Source organism: Mastigoproctus giganteus, chromosome 14 (assembly GCF_048544385.1).
Source record: "Mastigoproctus giganteus isolate SK-2022 chromosome 14, ASM4854438v1, whole genome shotgun sequence".
In the NCBI taxonomy this organism is placed as follows: domain Eukaryota; kingdom Metazoa; phylum Arthropoda; class Arachnida; order Uropygi; family Thelyphonidae; genus Mastigoproctus; species Mastigoproctus giganteus.
In genome coordinates, this window is record NC_143588.1 from 21,462,401 (window position 1) to 21,478,006 (window position 15,606).

At 35.6% G+C, this 15,606-nt stretch overlaps 1 protein-coding gene across 1 annotated transcript in view; it reads right to left on the bottom strand.

Annotated features, from left to right (window-relative positions):
* Positions 1-12,404, bottom strand: part of LOC150075006 (uncharacterized) — a 29,964-nt gene extending 17,560 nt beyond the window's left edge. Inside the window, exon 1 of the mRNA XM_090388818.1 lies at positions 12,293-12,404. The gene's annotated coding sequence lies outside the window, so the exon portion shown is untranslated. The remainder of the gene's footprint in view (positions 1-12,292) is intronic.
* Positions 12,405-15,606: the final 3,202 nt, after the last annotated feature.

Here is a 15,606-nt window from a genome sequence, read left to right on the forward strand (position 1 = left end):
AAGTTAATATTGTTTTTTAATAGAGCACAACATCCGTTGGGAAAGGGTAAAGTACACTTGATTTTATATTTGATCATGAATATTTTAATGGTCGAAGGTATTCTAATGATTTTTGAATCATTAAAATGGCTTTTCGAACTATAATGATTACGTTATAGTTGTGGGGTAAGGTATTACCCCTTGCGAGTGCGCATGTTGTGCAATCTGTACTCACCCACAAAAATAAATTAAACAACTGTTCATACTCCGGGGACCACCACACGGTCAGAGGAGTTCGCAAGATAGAGAGAATACAAGAAACACACCGTAATGTCACATGGACTTAAACCATGGTCACTCTCGACTGACCACTAGACAAAGGCGATAATTTTTAAGTTGAAAGCTGTTTTTCGAAGGTGTGATCGAAAAATGAAAGCCACAACTCCGATGTAAGTTTTAGGACAGTAAATCAGGAATTTCCAACTCGTGATCCTTGACTACTTATGCGTAGGTACTTATATATATATATATATACGTGTGTGTGGTTCCCCACCCCCCTTTTGAAGGTTTCTCGTATATTTTATGTTCCAGCCTAAAAACGAAACGCGATTGTCCTTTCTTTTTATTATAGGCGCGGGACCAAATGCTCACCTCTCGTATCGGCTATACTTTAAACGGATGTTGTTTCAATACAGATGCTGAAATCAAAACAGCCGTCGAAGCGTGGTTCCGGGAAGAGCCGAAAAAACTTTTTTTGAAGAAGGAATATACATAGATTAGTGAAGCGACGAATCTATGTATAAACGATAAGGGTAACTTAGGCTTGTTGAAGCGTCTATTCAAAAATACACAAAATAATTTGAAATAAAATTACATAAATATTAAAAAAACAACAATATACATATTTAACGCGAGCAGTGTGATTGAATATTTTTCATTATTTTTGAATATCTTGGTTTGATATTTTTTGACACAGCAAATCGAAAGTCTGGGTTCAAGTTCTGTTTATTTCGAAACTTGGTTTTAATGACTGTCACAACTGAAAAAGTCACCTCACGCAAGTAAAACTGCAGCAATTATCAATCCACTGCACGATGGAAGCCTCCTCAACGATTCATGTGGAGGGAAATGGACCGTATTCTGCCACACTGGTTCAGTGCGGGTTGGCAGATCGACCGTATTTAGCAGTTAGCAGCTTAAATCCCGGTATACTCAAAGAGCGTGTGCTACGGCACTCCTTCTTTAACCACCTGGCTACTGAGGCCACCTCACACAAGTAGGTAGATCCAAATGGAAGGAGTGCATCGTTCGCTGCGCTTACCAAGTCAAAGTACTTATTTTTCAGGCCTGTCCACCTATTATGTAAAGGTTTTTGTTGAAATTCAGCTCGTAAATTTCCATCTCCCCTGATGCCAATCAGTTGTTCTTGGGTAGTGATCGAAAGGTGTTGAATTTTTACGTTTTCATGAAATGGATTTAAAACCCATCCATATTCTTCAATTAAATGAATTCTAAACAAGTGTCAGAAAATTCTATTTCCAGTAAGTTTGTAAGTGTCCAAGTACTTTTTCGGTGTCACACCTATATCGTTTTTGGCAACAAAATCACATAACCGTGGAAACATTTCCAAACATCCTTTTTCAAAATGCTTATTCTCCACAGCAAGTTTCTTTCGAAAAGCAGTAACCTTCTCACACATTGTTAAAACGTCACCTTTACCTTGAAGGGACAGATTAAGTGTGTTAACTTTTTCGAAAATGTTTGCTAGGTAAGCATAGTACTGATATCCACTTTCGTCACAGAAAAACTCAGCAAATTTGGAACACTTCTAGGAGAAAAATTCTTAACTAAGTCATCCTTAAGTTCGACAAATCTTTTAGTACTTTGCCACGAGATAACCAGCGTACAAAAGATTTTAATTTCTCCCCATTTCATTACAAAGTATTGTAAAGATTCTACTATTTAAAGGTCTTGTTTTTATGAAATTGACCACTTACATCTTAGAGCATTTTGTGTACTTTTGGCTGCAACTTCTTTGCAGCAATAGCTTGCCTGGTGATGCAATGAATGAGTTTCACGTGTGGTGCTATCTCAATAACCTTGCCTTTGAATCCTTTTTTTTTTTGTCAGTCAAAGCAGCCGACATAAAATATTGTTTTTATTGAAGAAGTCATTTACTGCTGAGAATATATCTTCTCCAGTACATTTTTCTTTTAGTGTGGTTCACAAAAAAATAGTTCTTCGTGTATTTCATTATTAAAACAGAATTTAGCAAATACGAAAAGCTGAAACATGTTGAACATCTGTACTTCCACCCATCTCTATAGTAAATTCCCCACACAGCGTAATTTGTTCTATTACTTGTTTCTTTAAATCTTGAGCAATGCTTTCTGTACGTCTTCCAACGGTGTTTGCTGACAAAGGAACTAAAGGATTTTAGTTGTCGGCGTATTGTTTTCCATGTAATATTTCAACCATTTTTACCTTTCTTTTTGTCTTTCTCCTGTTAAGTAATAAATTTCTAAACATTTATCATTAAGCTTGGTGAAATTTTGAAAAGTACTGTATGCATGATTTTAAACATTGGTGAAAAAATTGTAAAGATTTTTATACATTCTGGATGCTTAGTCTTGCTAATCGTGATGGCTTCATACTATCATTAGCTAATATTTCAAGACACAATACACATTTAGGACGTGGTTCATCGTTAGCGATAATGGATGTGAATCCAAGTTTCAAATAATTTCCTTGATAATTTAGAATTTTTGTAGAGCTTCTTATTCAGTATTAGATCGACATATTTTTTTTTTTACCAAGGCAGTGAAATTAGAAGCAGAATTAGTATGGCCAAAGAGGTATTTTAGAATCTTAAGAACTTCCTCTGTGACACGAAATTGGATTTCCAGAAAAGATATCGAATGGCCAAATGCTACACAAGGAGCACTCAACTATATGGATGCGAGACCTAGGTCATGCGGAAATCAGGAAACTGAAAGCTTTCGAGATGTGGACGCTCAGAAGAATGCTCAAAATTCCGTGGACAGATCGGGTCCTTAAGAGGGCAAGGACCACAAGGACACTACTAACTACAATTGCAAAGAGAAAGACTGCCTACTTCGGGAATATTATAAGAGGCCCACAAAGCCCACCTGCAGAGACTAATCCTACGAGGGAAGATTAAAGGCAAAAGGAGGACAAAGAAAAAAGTGGCTTGATAACATCAAAGAATGGACAGGGGGTTTTACGACACAAGAACTATTTCACAAAGCAAGACACAGAGTTGGCTGGAAAATGTTGGTCTCCAACGTTCAAATTGAACAGGGAACCTGAAGAAGAAGATGTTTTTTACCTCGTAATGTCAGCCCCACTATTTTCTTGTTAGTCATTTGTGATAGTAACATTATCAATATCATTTTCAATTCGAGGTTTCTTTTAAGGGATCTTTTTTAAATCACTTGTCCATTTTATGAGGGTAAGTCTGGTGAGAATTAGACCCAATTCGTGAATTAACCGCGAACACAAGATTTTTATGCACTTTCTTGTGTATTTTTTAAAAAGTCTGATTGAATATGTGAAATATTAGAAGATTAATTTATTTATTTATTAAAAATCTAAAATCTTTCTATAATTAAAAAAATAAAGTAAATGATCGCGGATTGCCTTACGCATCCCACTTTGGAGAACCACTGGTTTAGATCATAGGCAATTTAGCAATAATGTGATTCGTTACTGCAAACATTTTAAAGACACTTTTAACTCTCGTTATAGCGAACTGTATAGTTAAATATACAGGAGGTCCACGATTATTCGACATTTAACTAAGTGATGTCCTGTTAGGGTAGCTTAAAATTATTACGTTTTCTGGTCAGTACACAGACCACAAAACAGGCTGGTTTGTTTGAAACTGATACTCCAGAAATTGTAGAAACCACATAACATCCAGGGTATTTGCTATGACCTAGTGATTATAATTCGCAATTTACCTGTAGATTTAGAGAATCTAAGATATATTTCGTTCTTAATTTATATAATACCCATTATATAAATTAAGAACGATAAGGCCGAGCTAAAGTAGAATCGATAGAATCCGGAAGAGGGGGGGGGAAGAGAAAACGGGGAATTTTCCACCTTCCCCGTACTTGTGAAGATGATCGACTTATGGCACTACTAAGTGTAGAAAAGAAACGCGAATACTGTATTGACGTTGTCGATCAGTTGCGAAATTAAAGGCCACAAAAATTAAACTTTATATTTTCTTATGAATATAGAATTTATCTTTGTTACAATATTTCGATATATTGATTATATATACACTACTGGCTAAATACACTTATGAATGTTGTTTTCTGTTAAGTCTATTAATGTATACAGGCAATAATTTCCTCGTTCTTTATGATTTTCTTTCAAATACTCATTTGATTATATTTCATTTTCATACTTTACCTTTTCGAAACATTTATGATAAATTTTACGTCCGTTTTCTTAAACTGCGTGGATTTGGACGCTGGCTGATGGTATTTAGTTATATTATAGTATACATGCAAAAACTTCTAAATATATTTCTCATTGTAATGTGTGTGCTTTTGTGAATAAATGAATGATTACAATTATTATTTTACTTTTGCATTTTAATCAGGAGGCGCAAATATATTGTATTTACCGTTCCATCCCGCATCATGTAACTGTGCTATGTTTCTGGGGATGCGGGTTCTCGTGGATTGCAAAATGAATACTGTAGGGTGGTATTAGGGACTTGTTCATATTGTGTTTGGAGGGATGCTTTCTTTTTTCATCCAGGCGCAAAAAAGTCTTAAACAGGCTCCCGAACCTACTGTTTTTTTGGGGGGGGGAGTGCCTTTGCACCATGTTTTGTTCCTAGTGAACTGTCCAAGTCGATAATTTGCATCGTTTTAATTGTATCTCATTACACAATATTATGATATTGTAGACAAGCTTCGAAACGGTACAGTCTTGGGGGGGGGGGGTCCGTCATGTGGCCCTCGTTACCGCAAAAAGATAACAGTCTTCTCTAATGGGGAAGCTTTCCCTATTCGGGGGATTTATGGGTGGTTTAGTTCAGTGAGTGAGTGTTAGGAGTAACTGTCCTTTTCCTCTTTCGACGGCATTTCTTCTTCTTCTTCCTCTCCTACAAATACTTTCCTACACCTTTTTGCTTTCCTAGTCAGTAGGGATAGTATGTTGTTGTTTGGTTTTTAGGAGCATTAGCAACTAAGGCTATATTGCTCCGGGGATATGCGGTGGTCATTCCCTGACCTTTCCTCATCCTCCGTATTTGGTGGGCACGGGCTCGAACCCCGGTCTAACCAAGAAGCGTGTGCTACGCGCTGCTGCTCCTGCTCACCTGGCTACGGAGGCGCCTAGGGATAGTATGCGGATAATAGTGATTTATTGCATACCTTTTTTCAAATGGTGCCTTCTGTGTTGGTGGTATCCGACGAGAATAAGTAACATTGGTCTTCTCCACTGGTGAAGCTTTACTTATTCAAAGCCGTGCAATACCTCGGCCTCTCGTGAAGGTATCCACAAAATAAATAAATAAATATTCTGTTTATACTCCGGGACGACCAAATGATCAGAGGAGTTCACAAGATAGACAGAATACAAGAAACAGCACCGTATTCAGCAGTCACGGGCTTGAACCCCGGTCACTCAAGGCACGTGTACTTATGCACCCGCGCGCCTGACCACTAGGCTACGGCGGCCAATATGAAATACAATACCAATTATCGACTTGGACAGCTCACTACAAAAAAACATGGTGCAAAGGCACTGACCCGTTCAATAGTGAATCTTAAGTGTAGTCCCATGCTTCATGCAAAATAATTGCCTTAGAAAGATATAATAATTTTATCATAGCCTTGATAAGGAAACCCAATACCAGCGTTTGCACCGGCCTTTGGTATCCCTGGTCCATGAGACCATCATTTAACTTTTCAGAATATTTATGATAAATTTTACGCCCGTTTTTCTTAAACGGCATGGATATAGACGTTAGTTGATGGTATTTAGTTCCCATTGCTTGTTTGGCATTTTAAAATTCTATTCTATTTGGTATCTTTGTATTTATTTATTTACAAATAGTAAGTGCCTCGTGAAATTTAAATTTTGTGGTGACGGGCTCGAACCCCGGTCTAATCAAGAAGCGTGTGTTACGTACTGTTGCTCCTGCCCACCTGGCTACGGAGGCGCCTAGGGATAGTATGTGGATAATAGTGAGTAAATATGCTTAGCAGGAACCATGTGGCTATTGAAAATTTCCATTACCGAACCCAGGCAATTCAAGTGAAAATAGTAAAAAAATAGAACTCATACCTTATCACTTTTTTCCCGATTTTAAATCCACAAAATCAAGGCCGTGTTGTAATGTTAGTGCCCTGCTTTGAACGCCAGAAGATCTACACCAGGAATGGTTCAACCTTTTTTTTTTTTTTTGGCTATGGGCCATAATGCTGAAGGTCGTAGGCCATGTGGTGTCTCGGGGGCACCGGGCTGCAGAACGGTTCCGTAACATTAATTATTCCATACCATTATTTTTCGAAACAGAAATTTAAATTTTTGTTATCAACGTTTATATTTACAATTTAATATTACAGTGTAATAAGGACAATTTAGTAAGGAAGTGGACTTTTTTTTTTACATCAGCAAAAAAAAAAATAATAATAATATAATAATATAAAATAAAGTATAACAGAATATTTATACTATTCCCATTCCCGTAAGATGACCACACAATTGTACTCTGAATTTAGCCAGAATCGTTGGCTCTCACAATGTGAGGTGACTTCTTTCAGTGTTCGAACCTGTTGTCCATAAGCGAACTTGACGAAATAAAGAATTTATATTTGTGTTCCCTGATTCTTTTCACTTAAGGAGAATATACGTTCCTCATTCATTCTACTGAACCTCTTCAGCGCTTATACATCTCAATTATATCTCCTCCTTAGATGTCAACTTGTCAAATTTTCAAAACTAATATAGTTGACCTTCTTTGACCCTCCTAAAAGTTGTCTTTTCTCAGGTGCGGTCTCCAGAGCTGAATACAATATTATGAGGTCTAACTACAGCCATGTATAGAGGGATAACGACAACACACCATGTGCTCTTTCTTGCCTATTAAAATTGCTTGGAAAATTTCAAGCAGAATGAATCGTAACACTAGGTTTTTTTCGTTTTGAAACACAGCTCTTTTTCCCATTTTATACGTACCTTTGTGATCTATGTTCCCTAAATGTGTAAGTTTGATGCTTCCAATTGCATAATTTAGAAGCATTAAACTTTTGTTGTCATTTTTCGGACTGCTACTGATTTGTCTTTTTGAAGCACAGTTTTAGCCAATGCTTCAAAATGACTTCAACATTGTTATCCAAGAAGTCCCACCTTTATATCATCACCTTGGATATCCTCGTCAATATTAATTATGAAATTTAGATATAAGAGAGGACCGAACCCCGAGGGACTCCACTTGTTACACTGATCCATTCTGAAGATTGACCATTTATGACAACCCTGCTACTATCGTTCAGCCAACCGGCAATCCAGTGTACGATCTTACCAGTAACTCCAACCTTTTCCAGTTTATATAGTAACCTCCATAAGGGATGATAGATATATAATGTCGAGATTGTACCTGTAATCCAACTTTTGTCTGTTAAATTAATATGACTGCATCGTATAAATTTACGATATTGGTCAGGCTTGACGTCCTTTTTAATGAACCCGTGATGGGATCTATTTAAGATACCATGCTTGTAAAAATGGGTCTGAACTGTATCCTTAACCAGACTTACCTGAGAACTCACTGCCCTGTAGTTACCCAACTCCTCTTTAGCACCATTGTGGACTGGGGAGACATTATTGCTTCTCCAGTGGGATCTTTGCTTTGGTACAGCCTTTTAAAGTAAAACTGAATATATACCATCCTCCTCTGGAGCCTTGCCCTCCTTTAATCTCAATCACTTAGAATAAAAGCTTATCTGAGACCGCTGTATCAGTTATTTTACAGCAATCTGATTAATTAACGTTCCCCAGAGATTCTAGCGTGCCTTCGACTAAATCTTTGAAGTAACTTTTCAAATCGTCTGCCGTTTCTGTTAGGTTTTTTATGGATCTTTAACTGCAACCAGTTGGAGGTCATATTTTATTTTCTCTCTTCTTTTATTGTATTCGCGTATGAAAAGAACTTCCCGGACCCGTTCTTAATTGCCATTGCTAGTACTTTCTCGTAATGAGCTTTCGTCGGTCTTACTCCATCAGTGGTATGTTACAAATTCTCATATAATGGTCATAAAAATTCGGAATCAGGTGATTGAGCAAAAGAAACAAGTAAGGGATAGTTGTCGCCTGCAAACAACTTTTGCTCATTTAAACTCCTAACTTCAACTGTCATCTATTTTGGCATCTTAAATTTACCGAACGTAACAGACCAAAATGTAACTGCATTGAATATTTTCCATACCGTACTTTGCATCCGACACCATACAGTAGACTCTCCTGTTAATGAAGCTCAAGAAATATCTCATTTTATTACAGTTCTCTGGCCACGTAGATTTCTTTAGATAAAATCCATTTTATGGTCAGTATTTGTGAACACTGCTTACCATTAGTCCTTCCGACTGCCAAGTGTTTGATACAACCAGGCTCCTTATTTCATTTTTTTACGTTTAAATAATTAAGTACTAAAATCCAGCAATTATTAGATGACACTAATAACATTCTTAGTGTATGGCTACGCTGCTACAGTAATTTTCGTAAATATTAAAAAAATCCATACACAAAACAAAAGAAACATTAAATCGAATAATACTAAAAATAGATTTGTGACTAATTTGTGGAATGCTAGTTTCAAACTCGAATGATGCTTACATGGTCACCTCAGGCCGCACGTGGTCTGAATCAACATCCACTCTTGATCATATGTGACTACTGACCCATTGATCATTAATAGCAATTGGAAGATCTTGCCATGTCACCACATACTCCAAATACGGAATCAGCAGAAATTAGTTTCTAATATTTCACCTTTTGGAATCAATGAAATAAGCACGGAAGTTACCTTCAAGATATCCCAGTCATGGTAGTGTCATGCCAAAAATAAGAAAATGCCATTCGTTCTTCCAGGCTTGACAATCATCAGTTTTCAAATCTACCTCTTAAACATTCAAGGGGGTCTGTTTTCATTTTCCTGCCTAGATTCGACAGCGTTCAGCCTTTCCATGTTAACGCGGCCGTATTTACAGCTGTGTATCATTTTGTATTGAATGTTACAAAAATGACACCGATGTTATCTTCAAGATAGATTCGGCCCTGGCAACCTAAGACATTTTCAGTGTAACGTTTTCATCTACTCAGATAAGTACGGAATAGAGAGGATCTGTTTAGCAAAGAACTATTTCCGTTGATTGTTAAGGGACTTCAAGTTGTAAGGTGATACTGGACTTTGAATCAAAATTATTGATCTCTTTTTCACAATGAACGTTGTTTCTTTTTGAATCTAGTGTTCATGGTTGTATTAAGAATGACAAGACCAAGGCGCATTTAGGGCTAGAGCCTCAAGCTGCGAACAAATTTGGGCTGTGTATTATGATGCTATAACACTTTATATATACATAGTCCGAATGACAATACTTGCAATGGCTAAGTTGGCTGTTTAATATTGTCTATTAAACAGCAAGTTTAATGGATATTAAGATTTTATGTATACTGTACTGTGTTATCGGGATATTATGTTTGATCCGTAAAGAAATCGATCACGTATGCCGTCAGAAAAAATGGTACATGTAATTTTGTCCTTTAATCTGTATTTTAATCCTTTTCACTGAAACGGGAAAGATCAGCAGAAAATCTACAGTTTTGTCCAAACATGATTTTCTCCCCGGGGCTGCAAGGTAGGGGTTAATGACATTTTCCATCAATAGGTCAATAAATATACGCATATACATCAGTAGGTTTTCCGTCAATATTGACTATACCCAGTGATATGTTTTTAACCACAGAATGCATAATTTATATTATTGAATATGTAGTTTCTACACTAAATACGTTTTTAAAGAAGAAATCAAATATAAACCTAAAATAATGAGATGTTAGTTTTGCCTATTCTAACATTTTTATCTTTGTTTTCATACTGATTAATTTTATCCCAATGATGTTTTATTCGATTTCGAGTAGTAACACTCGGGATGTGTGTTACTACTCGATATAAGTTCGGCTTGATATTTTTGTAAAACTTCAGCAAGGTGTTCGGCATTTCCATTTCTTTCCACCTTTCAGAAAAATTACACTGAAAATTATTAACAATTATAGCACTTTCCTCAGCTTATTAATACTTCTGCACAGTTAACTTTCCAATATTTTGTTAATCAATGACCTGAAATAATAAAACTACATACTTAACCGCAGTATGACGTACACGATCGAATTTAAACAATCAAGCAATAAATCCCACTCCTCTTTCGACGTTTTAACTTTAATTAATCCTGAAACTATATGCCTAGATAGCACCTGTGGAATTGACGCGGACGAAACTACAATTTCCCAGAAAACACCCCACTTGTTGCTCCTGGTTTTATCAGCTGCTATAAAACAGTTACAATTGAGTTGTAAACGCCTCTAGCCACGGTGGCCGTTCAAAGTCGTCTTCCGTTAGATATGTCAAGTTTTGGATCTGATCTACTGGCATGGGATTTACAATAATCGTACGATGACAGAAGGTAGTATTTTCTCGAACTACACTCTTTTACGTCATGGCATTTCTGTTCAAAACATTAGCCATAAGGGAAGTACAGTAATCCATGGTTTAGATTCAGAACCTCGTTATTTCCTTCTGTGAAGATAAAATTCTATAATTACGTAATATTTTTGATGCGTCTTCAGATGCTTTTGCTTAGATCTGTTCTGGTCATAACATATGTGCATCTCTTTTCTCTCCTACTTTTCTCAATTTATACTGTAATCACACCAAAGAAAGAATCCAGGTTAGAAATATGCATTATTAATTAATAATGCACTTAAACAGAATACGTTTATTTCTTTCTTTAACGTAGCGTGTCAGTATGAGTTTTGAATGAGGAAATATATCCATCTTCCAAACTCACATTGAATAACTGCTTTTATAACAACGCCAATTGACAAATTATATAATCACAACATACAAAGTCCTTGTATATTTATTAATTAACCCCTCAATTTTTAGCTTATTATGCTATGGCGAACCTTTTCCGGCCTGCATACCAAAAATAAGATGACAGAATAACATTAATTTTCGCGTGCCGTAACAAAGAAAAAAAAATTAATAATAATAATAATAAATAAAATTAGTAGTTTTTATTGATATAAATGCAAACGCTACAATATTCAGTTTCTAATGAGAGTTTTGTTTATGCATAATTTTGTTCAGTTCACATGTACGGGTTACACGCGGCCGATATACCAAAAAATTTTATAAATTCTGAAAAATCAGTGCAGTGCAAATAATTTTGCAGAGTAGCGATAGAAATGAATGGTAGGCATGAAAATATATTGGCACGTGGCCACTTTTCATTCAAATACAGTGTTATTTTATTTGAAAGCATTACGATATTCAAAGTGACCGCGTGCCAGTATATTTTCCTCCCTATCGTTCGTGGTATGCCTGCCATTCATTTCTGTCACTGCTCTGCAAGATGGTTAAAATTTTTCTCCAAAATCATGATGTTGCTAAAGGAATAAGAATTTTATTTTAAATATTTATTTTTGAATCTTTACAGTATTTAAATTAAAATTGCAACAAATAAATAAATATATATTTTTCTGCCAGAAACATTTTACGTAATATCCGGTCTTATTAAACTGTGATAACGCAATATATGAACAGTGAATATATCCACCATTCAAATACGTATAGATAAGTATTTAAAACAAATTTTCTCCATATTTTTTCTGTCTGTCTACACACACACACACACTAGTTAAAGATATTTAAGGTACATAGCAATATCAAAAATCTCAGTGATTTCTGGTTGCAAGTTCCCTGAATAACAAAGATCCGTTTGCTCTGGAATAAAATTGCAGCAAAAGGTTAGTATTGTATTAGAGCATTGGGTCATTGTATCACTCCAGATTCAAACAAATAAAAATTGCATTTATACATATTTACATATAATATTTGTGCGCAAATACACTTCAGATGTGTGCATAAAGAAATCAAGATGTTTTTCGCATCTTGCTTTATAGAATTTCTACATAGTTATGTCTGTTTCTTTAAAATTAATTTTTAAATTCCCAAAATATCCAAATTATTAACCCTTCAACTCACCTGGAAAAGTAGTAGAATGTACGTTTATCCATATACGTACTATTCGCGAATGTTTTGCATACACTGTCTTACATTCACTGTTCACAAAACCAAGTGTAAAATCTCAATCGGAGACAACTTTTCTCGACTCTATGCGCTCTCCACGTGCACCTCGAAGAGCACGCTACCCGTATAGCAAGAACAAATACTGTATGCTTTATCTAGAAACAGGATGATTTGCTGTCGGCCCTACCTGTGACGTAACCTCCGTGGTGACCAATCAGACAGCTTGGTGACTAAAAAAAAAAAAACAATGACATTCCTGTCACTTGCTGAATGCCATGGGAACTATGGTCAATTTGAATAAGGAGGAGAGTTATGAGTCATGCTTACAACAATTTCAGAATCATGTAATTGATAGCATTAACGGTCTGACAACGAGCGATTTCCCTCAGAAGCATGTATTACTCGGGGGAAGGTGTTACTAAGACCGAACAACGTTAAAATATTTCTTCTTTTAAATAAACCCCACTGATATAGGACCCCCCCCCCCTCCACTACATATTTATAATTTTCTTTCCCTGTTGACTAAGTCAGTGGTCAATAAAAACTTTTTTTTTTTTTTTTGTTTTGTCTTTACGTTTAAAATAGTGCATTGTACTAATATAATACAATATTTCCAGAGTTGGCAACTCTGAAATGCATTATTTTTAACCCCCAACATAACAGAGATTTTTTTTAATCCACAGTTTCCATCTGAAAATGAAAATCCAGTGGTAGCGAAAAAATCCTGTACATATAGCAGTTTGGCTCGAGTAATGTACCATCTATATGTATTCAATTCAAATTATTCCAAAATCTAAAAAATGGCTAGAAACAACATTGATATGGAATTCCCATTGAACGGCTATAGAAACGTGATCAGAGACTGCCATTTTCCCCTTGACTTTTGTTTATAAAAATAAGTGTTATATATATAGTATTTTTTAAATATACTAAATTCGGGTCTGTTTTAAAATAAATTAGAATCCACAAAAAAAAATGAAAGCAAATTAAGCAAAATTCAAGGTTAGGGTTGTTTCATTAATAACGTAATCATGTTGAATGAATGATATGAATTAGTGAATCCTTTAATCAATAATTACATTTTTTAAAATTATAATTGAAGAAAATACATAATTTGCAACATACTGTATTTGCAAATTACATCTACAGCGTAAAACAGGGACTGTGAAAGACTCTTTCCTCAGGTTGAGGACTATAACGTAATGATATGTGATTGACAATAATTGATGACTCCAATTCTTCACGGAGGATTTTTTTAATGGACTTGTAATTTTGCATATGGGTCGTTTTCTCCTTGTTACAGGCATTCCCATATTCGTTGTTGTTGTTGTATTTTTTTTCTATCGAATGCAAGAGGTTGCTTCCGATAGAACTTAATTTATAATTTCGTTCTATTAATTATAATTTTATTATAATTAATATTAATTAATTATATTAATTATAATTATATTAAAATATTCCCAAATTAAATAAACGGGTTTAATATATGGATTTCACTTTCCTATTTTGCGTAAAAGGAAGCCCAGAAAAAATGCTCCTTGGAAAAAAAATACTTTTTGAAATAATTCTTGAAATTTAAGGGCTAATTTAAACTCTTACACTAAACAACACTTGCTATTTTCCTTTCTTTCTCTTCAATATACTGTATATATTTTTACAAAATAGTAGGCGACTACTGACAATGACAAAGCATAAAACCATCTATGTGGTTTTAAGTACTACGTGTAGTTCAAATTAGGACTGCTCTAAGCTTATCTCAGAAATCGCACTCAAATCTTTGAATGTATTTTAAAGAATTCTAAAGTATTTCAACTAATTCTCTGATTAGTTTACTGTAAAATTAGTTCAAATAGCAATAATATTGTTTCGAATATTGCATATTTTATATTTTGCATTTAATGTTTCATCTTACCTTGCATATTTAATTTTCATTTTAATATAAAAAAGAAATTTATTGTTTTTACTGTTAATTACAATGGCTCCGCAAGTGCAAATTATTTGCCATATGTGTAAAAAGAAATGCAAAGACTTCCTCCAGTGCAATGCGGAATGCGATCTTGTGTACTGTATAAAATGCATAGATTTGTCAACCGTAAACTGGAAAAAGATGTCACAGGCAGCTATCGACTCGTGGAAAGGTCCCTGTTGCATAAATTACAAGCAGACGAAGAAAAAACAGAAGAAAAATGAAAATAACTCAGGATCAACCCCAACGGATCTTTTAAGTCTTTCAGACGGCGAATCTCAGTGTTTCACCTCATCGTCAAATGGCACTCAACAGAGTGGGCCATCCGAGGACATACCTCATGACGTGATATCAGAGCAGACAAATTGCTCCTTCTCTCACCTTATTAACCACGAAGTCTCACAAGTTGAAAAGCCAAATGAGATGACCACGAAAATGATTTTTCAAATCCTGGACACTCAAAAATCCATGATGGCTTCTCTTCTTGACGAAACTAAAAAAATCAGGTCAGAAAATGCCCAACTTCGCGAAATAAATTATATCTTACTACAAAAAATTTTGGATTTAACAAATCTTATCCAAAACTCCAGTAGACTTATTCAAAACTCCAGTCCTACAAGAAACTTGGCGAAATCTATGGCAAATCCCAGATTTCAACCGACTCCTATAGCAGAAGCCACTTATGCATCTATTGTAAAGGAACCTCCACATACTCCAGTATATGGTCCAGTTACTAGTCAATCTCAGAAAGCGTGTAAATATGGCAATAGATCTGTCAATCCACTCCTAGAAGATGTCATTTTCTCCAGGAGGCAGGCAGATAACATCAGAGGACAACGGAATCAATCTGCCTATAATCAGGCAGGAAGACATCGACACACCCCTGCTGTTGTGGGAACAGCTACCAACTCTTCAATCAGAGCAGTCCCAAGAACTAAAAGTTCAACCAAGAGTATTTTCGTCTCGCGACTCGAACCCCAAATGTGCGGTACAGAAGTAGAGCAGCATATCAGAACTCAACTGCAGATAGAAGTAAACGTAATAAAAATGAATTCCAAACACGATTCGTACAGCTCTTTCTATATTCAGTGTCAACAAACGGATTTTGATCTATTACTAAAGGATCACTGCTGGCCTGAGGGAGCCATTATTCGGCCTTTCTATGGACGCCCCCCTCTTCCTCGTACTGGGGCATCAGCCAGTGACTTAGCAATTGAAACTAGTCAACGGGAATGACATATCGAGCATTTTTCAGATATTCTGGAATCTCAACTGGGAAGAACTTCTATAAACGATTCATCTA